The sequence below is a fragment of the Hemiscyllium ocellatum genome, chromosome 4 (assembly GCF_020745735.1).
Source record: "Hemiscyllium ocellatum isolate sHemOce1 chromosome 4, sHemOce1.pat.X.cur, whole genome shotgun sequence".
Classification (NCBI taxonomy): domain Eukaryota; kingdom Metazoa; phylum Chordata; class Chondrichthyes; order Orectolobiformes; family Hemiscylliidae; genus Hemiscyllium; species Hemiscyllium ocellatum.
In genome coordinates, this window is record NC_083404.1 from 59,027,509 (window position 1) to 59,052,104 (window position 24,596).

The 24,596-nt window shown below is 40.6% G+C and overlaps 1 protein-coding gene across 1 annotated transcript in view; it reads right to left on the minus strand.

Moving 5' to 3' along the window:
* LOC132815389 (sperm-associated antigen 1-like) overlaps nucleotides 1–24,596 on the minus strand; it is a 127,116-nt gene that overhangs the window by 75,798 nt on the left and 26,722 nt on the right. The window lies entirely within an intron of this gene.

A 24,596-nucleotide genomic window follows, 5' to 3' on the forward strand; every position in this document is an offset into this window, starting at 1 on the left:
GATTCACACCTATACATGATTGTTATTCTTGATGAAGAACTTATGCTTGAAATGTTGACTCTCCTACTTCTCAGATGCTGCCTGACTGGCTATGCTTTTCCAATGCCACACTTTTTGACTCATAGATGGTTGACATGGTTTGCAGAGTCAACAGGTGAGTTACTCACTGAAGAATTCCCAGTCTCTGAATTCCCTGTTTTTGTAACCACAGTATTTGTATGGCCATCCCAGTTTAGTTTTTATCCATGGTGACTACCCGAGATTTTGAGTTTGCTATTTAGTGATTTAATGCCATCAAACATCAAGGGGAGATGATTACATTCTCTCTCATTGGAAATGATTGTTCTGAGGCAGAAATGCTACTTGCTAACCATCAGCTTAAGATTGAAAGTTGTCCAGGTACTGCTGCACATGGAATCAGACTGCTTCAGTTCTGAAAAGTCATAAATGGCATTGAATACATTGTGCAATCATCAGTATGCATTCCCACTTCTGACCTTATTGAGGGAAGGACATGTCCTGTTAATGCAGCTTTGTCGGAGGGCTTTACCCTCAGAATCTGAGATGAATGATCTTCAACAAAAGCAACAATCTTTATTTGTGTGCTGAATATGACCTAACCAACACCCAACCAACCCTGATTCCCACTGAGACCAGTTTTGCTAAGATTCCATGGTGCAATACCTAGTCAAATAATGCCTGTTGTCAAGGAAGTCACACTCTTCCATTTATTTTGTTTATTTTTGGACTAAGGCTGTAATGAGATTAAAGCTGAGTGGCTTTGGCAGAACCCAACTTATGCTTCAGTGAGCAGGTTGTTGTTAAGTAAGTGTCACTTGATAGCACTATCAATCACACCACTCATCACTTTGCCTATGTTCGTGAATAGACTGAATGGGTGGCAGTAGGGTATGTTGTATTTTTCCTGCTTTTAGTGGATACGACTTTGCTGGTCAATTTTTCCACACTGTCAGGTAGATGCTGAACTGAAACAGCTTGCCGAGAGGTGTGGCTAGTTGTGGAACACAAAGTTTCAGTATGATTATGAACATTGTCAGGGCCTACAGTACCTTCAACCATTCTTTGTTATCACATGAAGTGAATGGAACTGCAGAAGACTAGCATCTATAATGCTGAGAACTTCAGGAGGAGACAGAGATGGATCAATCACTTGATATTTATGGCTGTAGATAGTTTTTAATGCTTTAATGCTCCCTTTGCTCTGATGTGCTTGGCTCTTCCATCAGGATATCATAGATATTGTGCAGGCCTTGTTGCATTTAGACATTGATTCCTTCAGTATCTGAGGAGACGTGACTGGTGCTGAACATGGTGGGATCATTAACAAACATGCATGCTTCTGACCTTATGAATGGAGGGAAGGTCATTGTGAAGCAGCTGAAGATGGTTGAGAGACAGTCGAGAATAGTCCATGGTGAGTTTGATGGTGGGATGAAATTTGTTGATGTCACTGTGTAGTTTATCAGTGACTCCTCGCCATGGGTCCAGAGGAAGAAAATGTCATCAATGTACCTGGTGTACAAGGTTGGAGATCCTGCATAGTGAAGAAATCTTGTTCGAACCTGTGCATACAAATGTTGGCATATTGGGGTGCAAATTTGGTCCCCATGGCTGTTCCGTGTGTCTGGATGAAGAATTGGTTGTCAAACTGACACTCTGCACTCACTACACACACACACACACCGCAGACAGACAGACAAAAGACCCATATGCACACATATATTTTGTGGGATGAATTTGTACCTGCAGAGTTACATTGCACTTTGCTCAAAAACTGTGTACATTCATGTAGAACTTGGAGCTCAAAAACTGCATGAATTTATGTAAAACTCTGTTATCTCACTTTTTAGATTAGAATCAATCTAAACATCAGGTCATAGACAGAGAACACAACGGGCTAACACTTTCAACATATTGTCTAGCCATCACCATTGTTAACGGCTAACCCAAGAATGCAACTTTTAAAAAAAGGTTTTGTGATTTACACATTCTAACAGATGAAAGGCTTAACAGACAATCAATTTTTCAATGTATAATTTCAGTTACATCACACTGCAAATATTTCCTATAAATTCTGTGTTACAATCGAGCCCTCCACTATTACCTGATGAAGGAGCGTCGCTCCGAAAGCTAGTGTGCTTCCAATTAAACCTGTTGGACTATAACCTGGTGTTGTGTGATTTTTAGCTGTAATAAAGGCAGAGTCAGGAGAATTTATAATGGGCAAAGGAGAAATGGTAGAGAAGCTAAATGATTTGTGCCTGATTTCACTGAGGAAGATATAAGAAATCTCCTAGAACTGGAGACCTAAGTACCAAGAAAGAATGAGGGGGAAGGTAATTATTGTGTTAAAGGTAACTGTATTAGAGAAATAAATGGGGCTGAAAGTTGATGAATACCCAGGACCTGATATTCTACTTCCCAAAGTATTGAAAGATGTGGCTACAGAGATAATCAATGTATTAGTGATTTTTTTAAAGATTCCCTACAGTGTGGAAACAGGCCCTTCAGCCCAACAAGTCCACACCGAACCCACCCACCCAGACCCATTTCCAACTGACTAATGCACCTAATACTATGGGCAATTTAGCATGGCCAATCCACCTGGCCTGCACAGGAACCCAGGTCCCTGGTACTGTGAGGCAGTAGTGCTAACCACTGAGCCACTGTGTTGCACATTCTCCCCATGTCTGCGTGGGTTTCCTCCAGGTGCCCCGGTTTCCTCCCACAGTCCAAAGATGTGCAAGTTAGGTGAATTGGTCATGCTAAATTGCCCATAGAGTTAGGTGCATTAGTCAGGGATAAATATGGGGAATGTATCTGAGTGGGTTACTCTTTGTAGGATCGGTGTGGACTAGTTGGGCCGAAGGGCCTGTTTCCACACTGTAGGGAATCTAATTTAATCTATGGACTGTGGGAGGAAACCAAACCACCTGGAGGAAACCCATGCAGACACTGGGAGAATGTGCAAACTCCACACAGATAGTAGCCCAAGGCTGGGATTCAACCCGGCTCCCTTGGTGCTGTGAGGCAGCAGTGCTAACCACTAAGCCACCATGCCGCCCCATTATCTTCCAAAATTCAATAGATCTGGAATGATTCCTGTGGATTGAAGGTGGAAAATGTCAAGAATGGAGCACGAGAGAAAACAGAACTAAGATCTGTTAGTTCAAATCAATGGTAGCAAAATGCTAGAATCTATTAAACAGATTGAGACGAGTCTTATTGGCCATAGTCAACATGGATTTACAAATGGGAAATAGTGTTTGGCAAACTTGTTGGATCAGTTCTTGGGCACCAGTTGTTCAAAATATGTATCAATGATTTGGAGTTGGGAACCAAAATGTAATATCTCCAAATTTGCATGTGATTACAAAGCCAGGAATAAGTACAGTGAGGAAAATGTAAATGGGGATTAGACAGGTTTCATTAATAGGCAAGAACATGGCAGATAAATATAATGTGGAAAAATATATGGTTATTCACTTAGGCAGGAGAAACAGCTGTGCAGACTATTTCTTAAATAGTAAGAGGCTGGTAAGTGTAGATGCAAGAGACCTGGGTGAGTCAATGAAAGCTAATGTCACTGAGTCAATGAAAACTAATGTGTAAATTGTAGGAAGACAAATGAAATGTTAGCTTTTATTGCAAGATTTGAGTATAGGAATAGTTAAATCTTGCTTTAATTGTATGATAGCTTGGTTAGACCACACCTGGAGAACTGTGTGCAGCTTTGCTCTCCTTATCTTAGGAAAGAAATTACTACCTTGGAGGCAGTGAAACGAAGGTTCATCAGATTGGTTTCCAGAACAATCTTATGAAGAGAGATTTGGTAAACTTGGTTTGCATTCTCTAGATTTTCAAAGATAAAAACTGATCTAATTGAAACATACAAAATGTTTCTGCTGTTTGGGTAGCCTGAAGCCAAGGGGCACAATTTAAAAATAAGCAGAATGCCACTTAGGTCAGAGATGAGGAGAAATGATTTTACTCAGAAGGTTGTGAACCTTTGGAATTGTCTACCACAGAGGCTGTGGAAACTAAGTCTTTGAGTGAGCTTAAGGCAGAGATGAATAGCTTTATAATTACCAGTGGTGAACAAATTATGGGGATGCTGCGAGTAAAAGACATTGATGTGTTCCATCTTCAATGATTGTATTGAATGGTAGGGGTGCCCTGACAGGCTGAATGGCCTACTCTTGTTCCTAGGTAATCAGGAAGCGTTTCGTCAAAGGGAATTTACATTTAACCAATTTATTGGAGTTCTTCAAGGGAATAAAATATACTGTGGATAAAGGGGATCCTGTAGATATACTGCACCTGGATTTCCAGAAAGCATTTAATAACATTATTATTAAAAATAAAAGTTCATGGATGTAACATATTTGCATGCATAGAAAATTGGCTGGCTGTCAATAAATAGACATTATGCATAAATAAGGATTTGTCTAATTGGCAGGAATCCTGCAGGGACTTGGCTGGGTCTTCAATGTTTATAAATGAGTTAGATAAAGGAGCAAAGATAAGGTAGCTACAGTCACAGATGACACTAAATGGATAGCCATGATGTGGAGATGCCAGTGTTGGACTGGGGTGGACAAAATTGAAAATCACACAACATCAGGTTATAATCCAACAGATTTATTGAAAATACAAACTTTTGGAGCACTGCTCCTTCATCAGGTAGCTAGTGGGGCAGGATACATAGGACACAGAATTTACAAGTAAAAGATTGAAGTAAAATATGACTGATGTGACATATTACACAAATCTAGATGGCTGTTAAGTCTTTCCACGAAACAGATAAGAAAGTATGTTGCGAAGAAGACATATTGATTTTGCAGCTTGGTATAGATTGTTTAAGTGAGCAGGTAAAAATCTGGCTGGTAGAGTATAATGTAGGAAAATGTGAAGTTATTCACTTTGGCGGGGAGAATGAAAAAGCTGAGCATTATTTAAATGGAGAACCGCAGCAGAATTCTAAAATGCAGAACGATTTAGGTGTTCTAATGCATTTGGTTTTTAATACATTTGTAGGATGTGGGTATTGCTGACTGACCAGCATTTATTGCTAATCCTGAGTTGTGCTTGAGAAGGTAGTGGTGAGCTATCTTCTTGAACTATTGGAGTCTACATGCTGTAGATGGACCCACAATACATGAGTTACAAAACGTTAGTATGCAGGTAAAGCATGAAATCAAGAAGGCTAATGTTATGTTATCGTTTTCCACGGGAGGAAATTAAAGATTTTATGCTTTAACTATATTGTTGAGGCCACATCTTAGTATTATGAGAGACTCCAGGGTTCCTTTTAAGAGGAAGGATGTAAATAGACTTATAGAGATGCACAGCACAAAAACAGACACGTTGGTCCAACTCATCCATGCCAACCGGATATCCTAAATTAATCCAGTCTCATTTGTCAGTATTTGGCCCATATCCCCTCTAAACTGTTCTTATTCATACCCCCATCCAGATGCCTTTCCAATGTTGAAATAGTGCCAACCCCCACCACTTGCAGCTTATAAGCACACCACCCTCTGCATAAAAGTTGCCCCTTAGGTCCCTTTTAAATCTTTCCCCTTAAACTTTTTCCCTCTAGTTTTAGACTCCCCTAACGTTGGCTATTCACCCTATCCATGCCCCTCATGCTTTAAACACTTCAATAAAGGTCACCCATCAGTTCCAGAGAAGACAGCACCAGCCTATTCAGCCTCTTCTTATAACTCAAACTGTTCGATTCTGGTTTCATCCTTGTAAATTTTTTCTGAACCCTTTCAAGTTTCACAACTTCCTTCCAAAAGGACCAGAATGTGAAAGAGGTGGTTCAGAGCAAATTATTAGATTGATACCTGATGAGTAAGTTAATCTTATGAGGCTCTGAAAGCTTGTACTTCCAAATAAATCTGTTGGACCATAACCTGGTGTTGTGTGGTTTTTAACTTTATTAGGATAGGTTGATCAGGCTGGGATGATTTCCAGAAGTTTAGATGAAAACAATGACTGCAGATGCTGGAAACCAGATTCTGGATTAGTGGTGCTGGAAGGGCACAGCAATTCAGGCAGCATCCAAGGAGCAGCAAAATCGACGTTTCAGGCAAAAGCCCTTCATCAGGAATAAAGGCAGAGAACCTGAAGTGTGGAGAGATAAGCTAGAGGAGGGTAGGAGTGGGGAGAAAGTAGCATGAAGTACAATAGGTGAGTGGGGGAGGGGATGAAGGTGATAGGTTAGGGAGGAGGGTGGAGTGGATAGGTGGAAAAGAAGATAGGCAGGTAGGACAAGTCATGAGGACAGTTTTGAGCTGGAAGTTTGGAACTAGGGTGAGGTGGGGGAAGGGGAAATGAGGAAACTGTTGAAGTCCACATTGATGCCGTGGGGTTGAAGTGTTCAGAGGCGGAAGATGAGGCGTTCTTTCTCCAGGCATCTGGTGGCGAGGGAGCGGCCCAGGACCTCCATGTCCTTGGCAGAGTGGGAGGGGGAGTTGAAATATTGGGCCACAGGGCGGTGTGGTTGATTGGTGCGAGTGTCCCGGAGATGTTTCCTAAAGCGCTCTGCTAGGAAGTCGGGGTGAGTTGATTGAAGTGTGTAAGTTCCTGACTGCTCTTGTCAATGTAGAAAGGATGTTTCCCCTGAGGGTAAGCACAGAGCTAAGTGAGATTATTTTAAAATCAGGAATCACTCTTTTAGGTCAGTAGTGAATGAGAGTTTTGCTCCCCCCTCAGAGTCATAAGAGTTTGAAACTCTCTGCTTTAGAATGTTGTAGAATGGGTCATTGAATATTCTTAAGACATCGGTAGATAGATTCTTGTTTGGCAAGGGCGTAAAAGGTTCTTGGGGTACATGGGAATGTGGAATTTGAAATGTAACAGATAACAGCCATGCTCGAAGGACTGAACTGTCCATCTTCACACTTATTTTGTGAGAGTTTAGGGGAGCTTGCAAGACATTAGGATAATGCTCAGGGGGATGGGAAAGATGAGAGGCAACTTCAATGGAAACATTGTAGGGAGGGGTTACCATTTGGCAAATAAGTGTTTAAGGTGGTTTTATGTTGGAATAACTTGCTCTGATTCCTCTTGAGATTTTTTTTAAGCACTACATTTTGATTTTTGGGGGCAACTTCTTCACTATTACATTCACTTATTTCATGACATTTTGTTGAGTAACAATACCTTCTGTATTTATGGTGAAACATGGGTAGTTGGATTCTCACACAAACAAATCAGAATAATTCATCAACATATTCAATAAGTATCAACTCTCAACTAAACCTAAGGTTGCAGAATGAAACCATTAATTCCATAGACACCACAGTATTTGAACTGGTACAAAATAGCAACCCTAAGTTACAACAAAGATTTTCTTCCCCCAAATTAACAGACACAAATATCTATCGCCACCGCACCACCTATCTTCCGCAGACTGGTGGAAGTTGCAACTAATGCATTTCCGTCACGTATGAACAAAGCTGGAACTTTTTAACCAGGCCATTACAGACTTAATTACTACACCTTGGATTCCAATTTAGATTTAAATTTAATTGCTGACAAGTATTCATTGTGGTAGGATCTATTACTTTTTTTGCCAAGTTTGGTAGCTCCTGAACTTGGACAGGTCTACAGTGGACATTCCACATTCATTTGCAAGGAATTCATTACCTCAGTGACTTGAAACTTTCTCAGATCCCAGCTAACTGAGCACTCTCTGGTAGGTAGATTTGAAACCGTTCACTCTATTTTCAGCCTGCTCCTCGTTCCCATCTCCATTGCAGTCTTTTTTACCACTCCTAATCCTCATAGCCTGGTTGTCCCATTCGATCACCCTGGCTTCTTTTCCCACCCACTTCCTTAGCAGCCTGAATTTCACCATACCTCTCCTTTTCTCCCAAACCCCTTGCAGCCTCCTTTTGAGCCATACTCTTTTTGCAGCCTTCCTCACCACTGTACCCCTTCTCGAGTTTCCTTCTTATCCCTACTCCTCCTGCAATCTCCTTCACAGCCATTTCAATTCTTTCATTGTCTTTGAAAGACATAATATAAATGTAAACCTTTCCTGCTGCATTTGATTCAATTTACAAATAAAGTCTACTATTTACCCCAGTCAAAATTTCCCATCCCTTTAAAGAAACAGGTAGACTTCCAGTAGAATTTATAAATTAAGATTGGCTCTCTGCTGATACGACCAATCAATGCTGCAAGTCAACACCAGTTGCACACAGAAATTATAATAATGAGCAGTTAGCACTTACATCAAATGTATTCTGGTTTTTCACATATAATTGTTCCTGCATGCATTTTTGATGGTTAACCAATTTAGCCCTCAATATTTGTGACAATGCTGCATTCTCTCATTATTGCTTTGATTCATCAACCCAGGTTATGTACTCAAATAATTGAAATTGGGTTTGAAATCTCAAGCTCAGATTCAGAACTAAATGGTACCACTGAACCAAGCTGACAACTATAGGTAAATATATGTAGTTATAATTTAATAACAATATAATTTGGATTAAAACAAGTAAAATGTCAGAAATAACAAGTACATTATATTTAAAGTCTACTTGAAGCTACTTTAAAAAATATTTGTTATTGAATTTTTAGTAGCTTGTTAGAAGAAAGTTCTGATTGCTTTTTTGACATAACAAGATGGGGGATGGGAAAAAGCTGTAGATGTGAGAGCTGCTTCTTTTTGAGATATTTTCAGGGATGGAACTGCTTCCTCGAATTCTAGGAGCAGTAAATACTTTTTTCATAAGCTGTTGTGTTGTTTTGGAACTTTGGGGTAAAAAAATATGAAAACAACAGCATTTTAAATTAGATTAGATTAGATTAAATTAGATTACTTACAGTGTGGAAACAGGCCCTTCGGCCCAACAAGTCCACACCGACCCGCAATCCACCCATACCCCTACATTTACCCCTTACTTAACACTACGGACAATTTAGCATGGCCAATTCACCTGACCTACACATCTTTGGACTGCGGGAGGAAACCGGAGCACTCGGAGGAAACCCACGCAGACACGGAGAGAACACGCAACTCCACAAAGTCAGTCGCCTGAGGCGGGAATTGAACCCGGGTCTCTGGCGCTGTGAGGCAGCAGTGCTAACCACTGTGCCACCGTGCCACCCATAAAAAGGATGAAGACAAAAAGGGACAGTGACCACATCGGCAGTGATTCAAACAGAGAAAGAAACCTGGATTGCTGTCTCATCTGGCAGTAACCCGCCACATCTGCTGCCTTCGCTATCTGTTTTCAAGCATCTCTAGATATCGGAGTTTGTTCCAAGAAAAATAAACAAACAGCAAAATTCACAGCTGACCTTGGAGAAAACTGTGGATTAGAGCTCATAGCAAGGAACAACTAATTGGCTTTTTAAAATGTGTAACTTTACTGGTTTTCTTTTGCAAATCTATAATAGTGAGTAGAGTGGGGGTTTGATGGTTGTGTTGTTATTGAGATCTGTCTCTTGATTAAACTTTAAAAATATGAATACATAGGTACTAAGCTAGTCTGGAACAGTTTCTAGAGCAGTAAGACTGCTATTTTCTGGGTCTGCAGAATTGGATGTAGGAAATTAGGACAGTTTTCATGTTACTGATGATTATATCTGCAGGAAATGTGTTTGGTTGAGAATCCTTTCAGATCGCATGTGGAGCAGCAGTTAGAAGCAATAAGGAATTTTACAGGAGCTGGGGGTATGATGGCTGTAGTTGCAGAGAAGGTGATAAATTGAAGATATAGTCAGGCTGATGGGTTACTTCCAGGGAAGTTTGGAGAGGGAGACAGGTATTGGCTATCCCAGTGAAAATATCAGGGGTGATGACTCTCAAGGGAGTACAACACTGACAGCCAGGTTTCTGGTACCAAGCTGGGTCTAAAGTAATGAAGGGCACACCAGGTTCCAAGCGACTGATTGTGACAGGGGACTGTCTAGTTAGAGGCACAGACAGACAATTCTGCAGCTGTCAACAAGACATCTGAATGGTATGTTGCCTCCCCAGAGCCAGGATCAAAAATATCTCGGAGAGGGTGCAGAATATTCTCGAAGGGGAGCAGGACCAACAGGAGGTCGTTCTACACATTGGAACTAACGACATACAAAGTAAAAAGGGTGAGACTCTGAGGAGAGAATATAGGAAGTTAGGCAGGAATTTAAAAAGGAGGTCTTCAAGGGTAATATTATCTGGATTATTCCTACTGCCATAAGCTAGTGAGGGCAGGAATAGAAGGATAGAGAAGATGAATGCGTGGCTGAGGAGCTAGTGCAGGGGAGAACGATTCACATTTTTGGATGATTGGAATGCCTTCTGGGCTAGAAGTGACCTGTATAAGGACAACAGATTGCATCTAAACTGGAAGGGGACTGAGATAAGGGGTGGTGGGACGCTGGGAGATAGTGCAGAAAGTGATCAGTATGAGAATGGTGTGTTGCCTCCCCAGAGCCTGGATCAAAGATACTCAGAGAGGGTGCAGAATATTCTCGAAGGGGAGCAAGACCAGCAGGAGGTTCATTCTACTGATTGGAACTAAGGACATAGGAAGTAAAAAGGGTGAATCTCTGGAGGAGACAATATAGGAAGTTAGGAGTTTAAAAAGGAGGTCCTCAAGGGTAAAGAGTAACTCAAACAGACAGGGTAGGCAGGAACAAAGTAGAGAATGAGGTAGGTCTGATAAATTAAACTGCATTTATTTCAATGCAAGAGGCCTAACAGGGAACATAGATGAACTCGGCATGGTTAGGAACATGGGACTAGGACATCATAGCAATTAGAGACTTAGCTCAGGGATGGCAAGAACTGGCAGCTTAATGTTCCAGAGTATAGATGTGATAGGATGGACAGAAAGGGGGGCAAAAGAGGAGTGGGAGTGGTGTTTTTGATTAAGGATAATGTTATGGAGTATATTCCTGGGAATATGTCCAGGAAAGTTATTTGGGTGGAACTGAGGAATAAGAAAGGGATGGTCACCTTATTGAGATTATATTATGGAACCCCCCCTAATAATCAGCTAGAAATTAAGAAACAAATTTGTAAGGAGATTTCAGTTATTGTAAGAATAATAAGGTGGTTATGGTAGGGGATTCTAACTTACCAAACAAAGACTGGGATTGCCATAGTTTTAAGGGTTTGGATGGAGAGGGGTTTGCTAAGTCTATGCTAAAAAAGTGCTCTGATTCATATATGGTCATATTTATTAGAGAAGGTACAACATTTGACCTACATTTGGGAAATAAGGCAGGACAAGTGACTGAAGTGTCAGCCTCTGGGGGAGCACTTTGGGGCCACAATTCTATCAGTTTTTTTTTAAAAAAGTGATGGAAAAGGATAGATTAGATCAAAAAGTTAAAGTTTAAAACTGGAGGAAGACCAATCTTGACAGTATTAAGCAAGCACTCTCAAACATTGATGAGGAACAGATGTTCACAGATAAAAGGACAGCAGGAAAGTTGGGAAAATGAAATAACCAGAGTCCAGAGACAGTATGTTCCTGTTAGGATGAAGAGCAAGGCTGGTAGGTGTAGGTAATGCTGAATGACTAGAGAAATTGAGGTTTCGGTAAAGAATAAGAAGCAAGCATATGTCAGGTAGAGACAGCAGAAATTGAGAGATTTTCCAGAAGAGTATAAAAGCAGTAGGAGTATACTTAAGAGGAAAATACGGAGGGCAAACAGGGGACATAGTTTTGGCAAATATGGTTAAGGAGAATCCAAAGGGGTTCTAAAAATACATTAAGGACAAAAGGGTAACTAGGAAGAGAATAGGATCCTTAAAGATCAGCAAGGTCACTTATGGGTGGAACTGCAGGAGATACTAAAAGAGTATTTTGCATCAGTGTTTACTGTGGAGAAGAATATGGAAGATAAAGAAAATGGGGAAACATCTTGAAAAATGTCCATATTATAGAGGAGATGGTGCTGGACCACTCAAAACACAAAAAGGTCAATAAAACCTGGGACCTAATCAGGTATACGTTAGAACTTTGTGGGAAGCTAGGAAAAAGATTGCTGGGCCCCTTGCTGAGACATTTGTATCATCAATAGTCACAGGTGAGGTACCAGAAGACTGGAGGCTAGTTAACGATGAGCCTAACATCACTGGCGGGCTAGTTGTTGGAGGGAATCCTGAGGGAGAGAATGTACATGTATTTGAAAAGGCAATGACTTATTAGGAATGGTCAACATGGCTTTCTGCGTGGGAAATCATGTCTCACAAACTTAAGTGAGCTCTTTGAAGATGTAACAAAGAGGATGGTTGAGGGTAGAGTGGTGGATGTGCTCTATATGTGCTCTCATTAAGACATTTGACAAGGTTCCTCATGATAGACTGGTATTCTCTCATAGAATACAGGGAGAACTAGCCATTTGGATACAGAACTGACTCGAAGGTGGAAGACAGAGGGTAGTGGTGGAGTGTTGCTTTTCAGACGAGGGGCTGTGACTAGTGGTGTGCCACAAGGATTGGTATAGGGATCACTGTTTTCTTCCATTTATATAAATGATTTGATGTGAAAATTGGAGGTTTGGTAAGCAATTTTGCAGATGACAGCAAAATTGGAGGTGTGGTAAACAGGGAAAAAGGTTACCTCAGAGTACAACGGGATCATGATCAGATGGGCCAGTGGGCCAAGGATTGGCACATGGAGTTTAATTTAGATGAATGCAAGGTGTTTCATTTCGGAAAGGGAAATCAGGGCTGGACTTATACACTTAATGATGAGGTCCTGGGGAGTGTTGCTGAACAAAGAGACCTTGGAATGCAAGTTCATAGTTCCTTGAAAGTGGAATCAGAGGCAGATAGAACAGTGACAAAGACATTTGGTGTACTTGCCTTTATTGGTCAGTGCATTGAGTATATGATTTGGGAGGTCATTTTGCAGCTGTATAGGACAACGATTAGGCCTACTGGAATATTGCATGCAATTCTGGTCTCCCTGCTATAGAAAGGATGTTGTGAAACTTGAAAGGGTTCAGAAAAGATTTACAAAGGTGTTGCCAGGGTTAGAGGGTCTTAGCTATAGGGAGAGGCTGAATAGGCTGGAGCTGTTTTCCCTGGCGCGGCAGAGGCTGAGGGGTGATCTTATAGGGATTTATAAAATCAGGAGGGGCATAAATAGACAAGGCTTTTCCCTGGGGTGGATAAGTCCAAAACTAGAGGGCATAGATTTTAGATGAGAGGGGAAAGACATACAAGAGACCTAAGGGACAACTTTCTTTTTACACAGAGAGTGATGCGCGTATGGAATGAACTGCCAGAAGAAGTCATGGAGGCTGGTACAATTACTACATTTAAAAGGCATCTGAGTGGGTATATGAAGAGGAAGGAGGTAAAAACAATGACTGCAGATGCTGGAAACCAGATTCTGGATTAGTGGTGCTGGGAGAGCACAGCAGTTCAGGCAGCATCCAAAGTGCAGCGAAATCGACGAGGGTGGGGGTGGGGAGAAAGTAGTATAGAGTACAATGGGTGAGTGGGGGAGGGGATGAAGGTGATAGGTCAGGGAGGAGAGGATGGAGTGGATAGGTGGAAAAGGAGCTAGGCAGGTAGGACAAGTCCAGACAAGTCATGGGGACAGTGCTGAGCTGGAAGTTTGGAACTAGGGTGAGGTGGGGGAAGGGGAAATGAGGAAACTGCCCCACCCCTACCCTCCTCTAGCTTATTCCTCCACGCTTCAGGCTCACTGCCTTTATTCCTGATGAAGGGCTTTTGCCCGAAACGTTGATTTTGCTGCACTTTGGATGCTGCCTGAACTGCTGTGCTCTTCCAACACCACTAATCCAGAATATGAAGAGGAAGGGTTTAGAGGAAAATGGCTGAAATGCTGGCAAATGGGACTATATTTATTTAGGCTATCTGGTCACTTGGTGTGTATCACTATGACTCAAAAAGACTGATTTAGGTTTTAGCATTCAAAGCACAAACAAATCAGCCATGGTCTTATTGATTGGTGAAGCAAACTTGAGGGGCTGAAAAGCCTACCTCTGCTCCAAATTCATATATTTGCAGATGTGGACTAGCGAGTGAACTGAGCAGATACATGGCAGATAAAATTTAGTGCGGAGATAAGTTGAAGGACATGTTTTGGTAGGATGCGTGAGGAAAGAAACGAGAAATAAAATGATGCATTTTTTGAGAGAGGGCAGGAACACAAAGCCCTGGGGTTGCAGGTACACAGACCCTTGAACGCATGAGGATAAATGTCGTGAAGAAACTACATTTGATCTTCTGTGTCCATTAATAGAGGATTAAAAGCGAGAATGTGAAGTTAATTGAAACAGAACTGAGAAACTCAGAACTGAGCAAATACAGCAATTCAATTTTTCTTAGTGTTGACAGTGCCACCATGTGAAAAACAATTGAACTACATCTGATATTACATAAATCAATTTTGATGAATTGAACACGTGTATACAATTTTTGCGTGTGCATCACAACTATTACAGACATGCATTTTCCCAAAAATTGTATACACAACTATTACTGACATGCAGCACATTACCAGAGAACTTACTCCAATAAGTCTGGATTGTCCAACCTTTCCTCATCGGACCAACTTATTGCAGGCCTCAATCTAGTAAGGTTGCACTGAATTACTCACAATGTATTTGATCCTTCTTTGAATAATGAGACCTAAACTGCACAAGGAATTTGAGATGTGATCTGATGCTTGACGCAATGCTTAATTTCATAATTTCCTCTCATACCGAAGGATAGGTTCCCATTAGCCTTCTTAATTTTTACTGTACTTGCACATTAACCTTTTGTGACTCATGCTCTACAACACGCCAATCCCTCTGCATTTGGAATTCTGCAGTCTTTCACAGCTAATCCTTTACTTTTTTTTGTTCTTCCTGTCAAAATAATCAATTTAGTGTTTTCCTGAAATGCACTCTGTCTTGTATTTTTGCCCATTCACTCAACTTATCTACATTGCTCTGCAACCTTAAGCCCTCTTTACCATACTTTCTTACCTATTTTTGCATCATCTGCAAAGTTAGCTACTATGTCTCTGTTCCCCTCATTCCATTAACTGATACATATTATAAAAGTTGAGACTCCTGCAGGACCCTACTTGCCACATTCTGCCAATCAGAAAAAGACATTTATATGCAAACTCTGTTTTCGATAACCAGCTAATCTTCTATCCATGCTAGTATGTAACTGAAACACTATGAGTTGCTGCTTTGCACAATTAACTTTTGTGGCACCTTGTCAAATGCCTTCCTGAAACCTAAGTACCACATATCAACGGCTCTCTTTTATCCACAGCACATTACTCCTTCAAAGAACTACTATAAATTGGTTAAACATTATTTCCCTTTGAGAAACAATGTTGACTCTTCCCAGCTACCTTTAATTTTTCTAGATGCCCAGCTATAGCATTCTTAATTATTAACTCTAAAACCATCACCACAACAGACTGTAAACTAATTGACCTATAGTTTCTTGCCTCCCTTCCTTCCTTCCTGAATGGAGGAATTCTGCTGTTTCCTTATTATCTTCCATTAACTTCCCATCCTCACTTCCAGAAGAGACACAAATTTTATTTACTCTTCTACTTGTTAGGTATCTATAGAAACTCTTACAATCGATTTTTACATTGCTAGCTAGCTTCCCATCACACATTCATTTCTTTCTCATGATTAATGTTTTAGTCATTCTCAGCTGTTCTTTACATTCTGACCAATCATTGGACCACTCATCTTTGCACTGTAGTGAAGAGGGATTTTAAAGAAGAGACCGAGTCCCATGTTCAACGGCACAAATGGCAATCTTTATTCAGAGCTCCTTACCATCACAGCATGGGAGAGGACTCTAAGACAGTCCACCCTTCCCAATAAGGTGCAGGATATTTATACATATAGCATTATTATGATTACATGCAACATTGACACATCCCCTCTGATCTACACATCCAATCCTGTGAGCACACAAGCAATGATGGACAACTTTGTGGTCAACCTTTGATCTTTCCATCATCTGATGATGCTTGCCACCACCTTAATCACCTGTCCTTGAGCTCCTATGATGCACCTTATTGACCACATTCCAATATTGATTGTTATGTCCCTTCTTAGACACTTGCCAGTTGTATCCTATGTTTGCTTATTATTAATGACTTTTCAAATTCTATCATGCAATTCATATTACTTGCTAACCTTAGTACAGAAGATTAGAAAGGATGCTAATTCCTACCACTGTGATAATATTTGTAATATCAGCTAATATAAAGTCACTTAAAAAATATATAACTACACCTAATACTGCGATTCTGTGTCAATGCTGGCAATTTCGGGAGTAGCTTCCCTCTTACTCAACTTTAAAAGGTGAAATAAACAGTCACTCAGTCCAGCAGCTATCACTTACAGTTTAAAACAAATTTGAAAACAGGATAGACAATTGTCATAGCTTTAAATATTTTTCATATAGTACCTTTTCAAATCTCAACAACAGGAATGAAATTCAAAATTACTTTTATAGCTCTATCAAGTTATTAAAAGAAACTTATTTGGATTCTTTAAGGCTCTCGGTGACAATGACCTCTTTTTCATCTTAGTCTTATAGTTTTCCTCTGTCATTTTTGCCAAGTTCATTAGATTGCGATGTGGTGACTATTCTCTCAAAGTCACAGTAACCTGGTTTCACAATTGTTTCAAACCCCTTGCTATATTATTTGTCTCTTGGTACTCTTACAAGATTATTCTGTTTAGACCTTTTTGTTGCTGAAATCTCCCTGCTGATGGAATGAAAGTTTATCCATGCTGCCTACGGTTATTGAAGAAAATTCAGCTAAATCTCTTAATTTTATTTTGTCAGTTGTGTATTTACTATGTTGCAACCGTTCCCTAAAAAGTCTTGATTACTGTGAGATCAGATATTTCTTCTAATCTCAAATATCAAACTTTGAACTAGTTGGTACCAGGTCCTTTTTGAGGATATCTTAAGGATTTTATCAAAACCAGCCTCTATGTACAAGGCTGCCTCCCTACAGAAATCTAATCAAATTTTCCAGTGTCTAACACATTATTATATGAATATGTCTACTTTAATATGTAATTATAATTACTTAGAAGGCCTCATCCAGGGTGAATCAAGCTTCCCCTTTTCATTTCATAATAAAATAAGAAATTTCAAATCAGATGGTCTTTACCTGAGCTGTCTTATCAGGGTATAACTGTCTGCATTCTAGTCTGCATTCAGAGTCTTACTAAGACTCATTGTGATTTTCAGAGGCATTTTGCTGTCTGTCTGTGAAGGCCATGATTTGAGCAATATGAAATGCTGCATAAGCTACAATTTTCTTCAACCATCTTGTGTCAGCTAAAAAAGCATAAGTGGCAATTTTGTCACATTCAGTCATGGTCAGCTACAACCCCTGCCCCAAGTTTGATGTTTCCTTAACTTATTTAGTTAAGCACAGATGGTCTGTCCCTTGGGTTTTTTTTCTTTATAATAGAACTACATTTGTTCTGAGTATTTTGAGATGTTCCCATAAATATCACTATTGATCTATCCCCTACTTAGTATCCCAGGACATTTGAATAGCTCAGCTTTCATGTTAGTTGTCATGATAGTTGTCCTTGAAACTTTAAAATAAAATACTTAGACTTATTCTTTTCCCTTTCAAACTGAATATAAAATTCAATTATGTTGTGATGAATGCTGCCTTTTTACTCTGAGGGCAATAATTAATTCTGACTCATTATATAATATCAAATCAAATTTAATCTGCACTCTGGTTGCTTCCAGAATGTGCTGCTCAAAGAAATTCTCAATATTCAGGATACTGATTTCAATATTTTCAGTTTATATCTCAATTAAAATCACCCATGATTATTGCTAGCCATTTATCATAAGCACATGATATTATTTGCTTGCATATTTTGTCCCACATTGTAGTTAATATTAGGGGTTAATGGTAATGTTAGTATAGACCACACCCAATGTTGACATTCTCATTCCTCATCTCCACTGAAACTGATTATACATCCTGATCTCATGAATAAAGATCACCTTTAACTATTGCACCAATTTTATCACTGATTAATAGTACTAGTGCTCTAACTTTAACCCAGCTTCATTTCTTCTTCAATATCATACACTCAACATACAGGATCCAATCTTTGTCATCCTGCAGACATGCCTCTGTCATGGTCTGCAGATCATATTTATTTATTTCAAGATGCACTATCAATTCGGTTACTTTGTTATGAGTGCAATGTACATTTAAACGCAGATGTTTTATTTTTGTCTTTTTGTTATTTTTGTGATGTATAGTTTGTTTGTGTATGTTTTTTTTGGTCTTAGTCCCTTCCCACAATTCTGTGACGTTTGCTGTCCATATTACTATGTTGCTCTCCTGCCATGACCCTTCCTCTTCTTTTCCTACATCTACAAGATTACTCCCTTATACCCTCTTATTTAGTTTAACTTTGGAACTGTGACTGTAGAGTCAAATGCAATGCATTGATACACAGCAAAAAAATAGAAAATATCTAGGGATCACTACTGGATACTTTACTGCTGTCTCAACTATTCATAGTTAGTCTCTGCTTCAGCTCCTTTAGCTAATTCTGTATCCATGCCACTTTCCCCCATTTAAGTCCATGGGCATTAATTTTGCCAACAAGACTACTCTGTGGTATTTGTGAAACAATTTTGAAATTTCAAGTTCATGACATCCAACCATACTCGATTTGGGTATCAACATGCTCAATCAAATTAATCAACATACCTTGCCCTTGACAAATCAATGCTTTCATTTATTCATCTTTCTTGTCCAAATCACAATTGTTTTTGTCTAAGAATATGGTTTCTAAAAAGTTTCTCCACCATCAATGTTGGAGTAATAGGCTTGTAATTGCCAGACATAATCCTCTTCTCTTTTCTAAGCAGGAGTGTATAAGATTGACAATTCTTCAGCCCTCTGGCACCTCCTCCATATCAAAGCAATATTTAAAAGACTGTGTAAGAATATCCCTTAATAACCTAGGAGGCATTAGGTGGGATGTCATATGCATTTTGAGAACTGACAATCTTTTAAGTGCTTTCATTATATTTAAGATATTCTATCTAGTATTGTCACTGCTTTCTCATTTACTGCAGCATTGACAACATCCTCTTCTCCAATGAAAACAGATGCACAGAACTCATTTAGTACTACGGCCATATCCTTGTTTTTCACAAGCTATTCTGCTTTTGGTCCCTGTTTGGCCAAATCCCTATTCGGACAAATCTTTCACTATTTATGTATTCATGAAAGACTCCTGGCTTCCCATTTCTGTTAGTTAACAATCTTTTATACTCTGGCTTTGGCTCATTTTTCCCCTTCATCAGCATTTTTTTATTCTCAGCTTGAGCTTGTACAAGAAATTTTTCTGGTTCAGTATGTGGATGTGCCTCCTAGAGAAGGTGCAAAACTTGATCTACTCTTGGGAAATAAGTCAGGGAGGTGATTGACGTGTCAGTGGGGGAACACTGTGGGGCCAGCGACCATGATTCTATTAACTTTAAAAGAGTGATGAAAAAAAAGAAGACCAGGTCTAAAAGCTGAAATTCTAAATTGAAGAAAGACCAATATTGACGGTATTAGGCAAGAACTTTCTAAAGCTGATTGGGGCAGATGTTCGCAGGTAAACGGACGGCTGGAAAATGGGAAGCCTTCAGAAATGAGATAACAAGAGTCCATAGACAGTATATTCCTGTTAGGGTGAAAGGAAAGGCTGGTAGGTATACAGAATGCTGGATGACTAAAGAAATTGAGAGTTTGGTTAAGAAAAAGAAGGAAGCATACGTCAGGTATAGACAGGATAGATCGAGTGAATCCTTAGAAGAGTATAAAGGCAGGAGAAGTATACTTAAGAGGGAAATGAGGAGGGCAAAAAGGGGAAATGAGATAACTTTGGCAAATAAGATTAAGGAGAATTCAAAGAGTTTTGACAAATACATTAAGGACAAAAGGGTAACTACTGACAGAACAGGGCCCCTCAAACATCAGCAAGGCAGCCTTCGTGTGGAGCCGCAGGAGATGGGGGAGATACTAAACAAGTATTTTGCATCAGTATTTACTGTGGAAAAGGACATGGAAGATATAGAATGTAAGGAAATAGATGGTGACACCTTGAAAAATATTCATACTATAGAGGAGGAAGTGTTGGACATTTTGAAATGCATAAAAGTGGAGTTGGGAGGAAGGGAAAGTGAAAGCGACAGGGAGTATGGCGTTAAATGGAAAGATAAACAGCAGGATAGCATGTGTCCAGGCGGATTTAAAATTGAGGTAGACTGAGAATGCAGAAAAAAGCAAGGATAACTTAGGACATCATATGACTTCCAACATCTCTAATGATAAGAAAGTTAGCATTAAGGCACTTTACCTGAATGCTCGTAGCATTCATAACAAAGCAGATGAACTAATGGCACAGATAATAGTGAATGATTATGATGTGGTAGACATCACAGAGACTTGGTTACAGGGGGGTCAGGACTGGCAGTTAAACCTCCATGGTTTTTCAACTTATCGAAAAGACAGAGAGGTGGGCAGAGAGGGTGGGGTTGCCTTGTTAGTTAAGAACAAAATTAAATCAATGGTATTGAATGACATAGCGTCGGATGATGTGGAGTCTGTGTGGGTGGAATTGAGGAACCACAAAGGCAAAAAAACCATAATTGGAGTTGTGTACAGACCTCCTAACAGTGATCAGGACCAGGGACGCAACATGTACCGGGAAACAGAGAAGGCATGTCAGAAAGGCAAGGTCACATTGATCATGGGAGACTTCAATATGCAGGTGGACTAGGTAAATAATGTTGCTAGTGGATCCAAAGAAAGGGAATTCATGGAATGCTTACAGGATGGCTTTTTGGAACAGCTTGTCATGGAGCCCACAAGGGAGCAGGCTATTCTGGACCTAGTGCTTTGCAATAAACCAGACTCTATAAAAGATCTTAAAGTAAGGGAACCCTTAGGAAGTAGCGATCATCATATGGTAGAGTTCAGTCTGGAGTTTGAAAGAGACAAGGCAAAATCGGATGTAATGGTGTTACAGTTAAATAAAGGTAATTATGAGGGCATGAGAGAGGAACTGACAAAAATAGACTGGAAGCAGAGGCTAACCAGGAAGACGGTAGAGCAAAAATGGCAGGAGTTTGTGGGTATAGTTGAGGACACTGTACAGAGGTTCATCCCCAAGAAAAGAAAGATTATCCGGGGAGGGATTAGACAACCATGGCTGACAAAGGAAGTCAGGAAATGTATTAAAGAAAAAGAGAGATCCTATAAAGTGGCTAAGAACAGTGGGAAATCAGAAGATTGGGAAAGATACAAAAACAAACAGAGGATAACAAAGAGTGTAATAAGAAATCAGAGGATCAAATATGAAGGTAGGCTAGCCAGTGGTATTAGAAATGATAGTAAAAGTTTCTTTCAGTACATAAGAAACAAACGACAGGCAAAAGTAGACATTGGGCCACTTCAAACTGATGCAGGAAGCCTAGTGATGGGAGATAAGGAAATAGCAGGAGAACTTAACAAGTACTTTGCGTCAGTTTTCACAGTGGAAGACATGAGTAATATCCCAACAATTAAAGGGAGTCACGGGGCTGAGTTGACTATGGTTGCCATTACGAAAGAGATAGTGCTAGAAAAGTTAAGTCGTCTTAAAATTGATAAATCTCCTGGCCCCGATGGGATACACCCTAGAGTTCTGAGAGACGTGGCTGAGGAAATAGCGGAGGCATTGGTTGAGATCTTTCAAGAGTCACTGGAGTCAGGAAAGGTCCCGGATGATTGGAAGATGGCTGTTGTAACCCCCTTGTTCAAGAAAGGATCAAGACAAAAGATGGAAAATTATAGGCCAATTAGCTTAACCTCAGTTGTTGGTAAAATTCTAGAATCCATCATTAAGGATGAGGTTTCTAAATTCTTGGAAGAGCAGAGTCTGATTAGAACAAGTCAACATGGATTTAGTAAGGGGAGATCATGCCTGACAAACCTGTTGGAATTCTTTGAAGAGGTGACAAGTAGGTTAGACCAGGGAAACCCAGTGGATGTGGTCTATCTAGACTTTCAAAAGGCCTTTGATCAGGTGCCACACGGGAGGCTGCTGAGCAAGGTGAGGGCCCATGGTGTTTGAGGTGAGCTGCTGGGATGGATTGAGGATTGGCTGTCTAACAGAAGACAGAGAGTTGGGATAAAAGGTTCTTTTTCAGAATGGCAGCCGGTGACGAGCTATGTCCCGCAGGGTTCAGTGTTGGGGCCACAGCTATTCGCATTATATATTAATGATTTGGAGGAGGGGACTGGGGGAATTCTAGCGAAGTTTGCCGATGATACGAAGTTAGGTGGACAGGCAGGTAGTACCGAGGAAGTGGGGAGGCTACAGAAGGATCTAGACAGGTTGGGAGAGTGGTCCAGGAAATGGCTGATGGAATTTAACGTGAGCAAGTGCGAGGTCTTGCACTTTGGCAAAAAGAATAAAAGCATAGACTACTTTCTAAATGGTGAGAAAATTAGTAAAGCCAAAGTACAAAGGGATCTGGGAGTGCTAGTCAAGGATTCTCTAAAGGTAAACATGCAGGTTGAGTCTGTGATTAAGAAAGCGAATGCAATGTTGTTTCTTATCTCAAGAGGGTTGGAATATAAAAGCACCGTTGTGCTACTGAGACTTTATAAAGCTCTGGTTAGGCCCCATTTGGAGTACTGTGTCCAGTTTTCGTCCCCACACCTCAGGAAGGACATACTGGCACTGGAACGTGTCCAGCGGAGATTCACACGGATGATCCCTGGAATGGTAGGTCTAACATATGAGGAACGGCTGAGGATCCTGGGATTATATTCATTGGAGTTTAGAAGATTAAGGGGAGACTTAATAGAGACGTACAAGATAATACATGGCTTGGAAAGGGTGGACGCTAGGAAATTGTTTCCATTAGGCGAGGAGACTAGGACCCGTGGACACAGCCTTAGAATTAGAGGGGGTCAATTCAGAACAGAAATACGGAGACATTTCTTCAGCCAGAGGGTGGTGGGCCTATGGAATTCATTGCCACGGAGTGCAGTGGAGGCTGGGACGCTAAACGTCTTCAAGGCAGAGATTGATAGATTCTTGTCGTCTCGAGGAATTAAGGGCTACGGGGAGAACGCTGGTAAGTGGAGTTGAGTTGCCCATCTGCCATGATTGAATGGCGGAGTGGACTCGATGGGCCGAATGGCCTTACTTCCACCCCTATGTCTTATGGTCTTATGGTCTTATCCCCAGGACTTTATCAGGTATATCCTCAAACTCTGTGGGAAGCTATGGAAGTGATTGCTGGGCCTCTTGCTCAGATATCTGTATCATCGATAGTTACAGGTGAGGTGCTGGAAGACTGGAGGTTGGCTAATGTGGTGCCACTATTTAAGAAAGGTGCTAAGGACAAGCCAGGAAACTATAGACCGGTGAGCCTGACATCAGTGGTGGGCATGTTGTTGGAGGGAATCCGGAGGGACAGGATGCACATGTATTTGGGAAGGCAGGGATTGATTAAAGACAGTCAACATGGCTTTGTCCATGGGAAATCATGTCTCAAGGACTTGATTGAGTTTTTTGAAGAAGTAACAAAGAGGATTGATGAGGACAGAGCAGTAGACGTGATCTATATGGACTTCAGTCAAGTGTTCGACAAGGTTCCCCTTAGGAGACTGGTTAGCAAGTTAGATCTCAAGGAATACATGGAGAACTAGCCATTTGGATACAAAACTGGCTTTAAGGTAGAAGACAGAGGGTGGTGGTGGAGGGTTGCTTTTCAGACTGAAGGCCTGTGACCAGTGGTGTGCTACAAGGATTGGTGCTGGGTCCACTGCTTTTTGTCATTTATATAAACGATTTGAATATGAACATAGCAAGTATGGTTAGTAGGTTTAGAGATAACACCAAAATTGGAGGTGTAGTGGACAACGAAGAAGGTTACCTCCCAGTACAATGGGATCTTGATCAGATGGGCCAATAGGCTGAGGAGTGGCAGATGGTTTATTTTATTTAAATGGCATGGTCGCTCAATGTTTGCACTTGTTGCCTCACAGTGCCAGGGACCCTGGTTCGATTCCTGCCTTGGGCAACTGTCTGTGTAAAGTTTGCTCATGCTCCCAGTGTCTGCGTAGGTTTCAAAGATATGCAGGTCAGGTGAATTGGCCATACTAAATTGCCCATTGTGTTAGGTGCATTAGTCAGAGGGAAATGGGTCTGGGTGGATCACTCTTCAGTGGGTCAGTGTGGACTTGTTGGGTCAAATGGCCTGTTTCCATACTGTAGGGAATCTAATCTAATCTAAATAATTATGACCTGCTGCATTTTGGAAAAGCAAATCAGAGCAGGACTTACACACTTAATGGTAAGGTCCTAGGGAGTGTTGCTGAACAAACAGACCTTGGTGTGCAGGTTCATAGTTTCTTGAAAGTAGAGTCGCAGGTAGGTAGAATAGTGAAGAAGGCGTTTTGTATTCTTTCCTTCATTGGTCAGAGTATAGAGCATAGGAGTTGGGAGGTCATGTTGCAGCTGTACAGGACATTGGTTCGGCCACTTTTGGAATATTG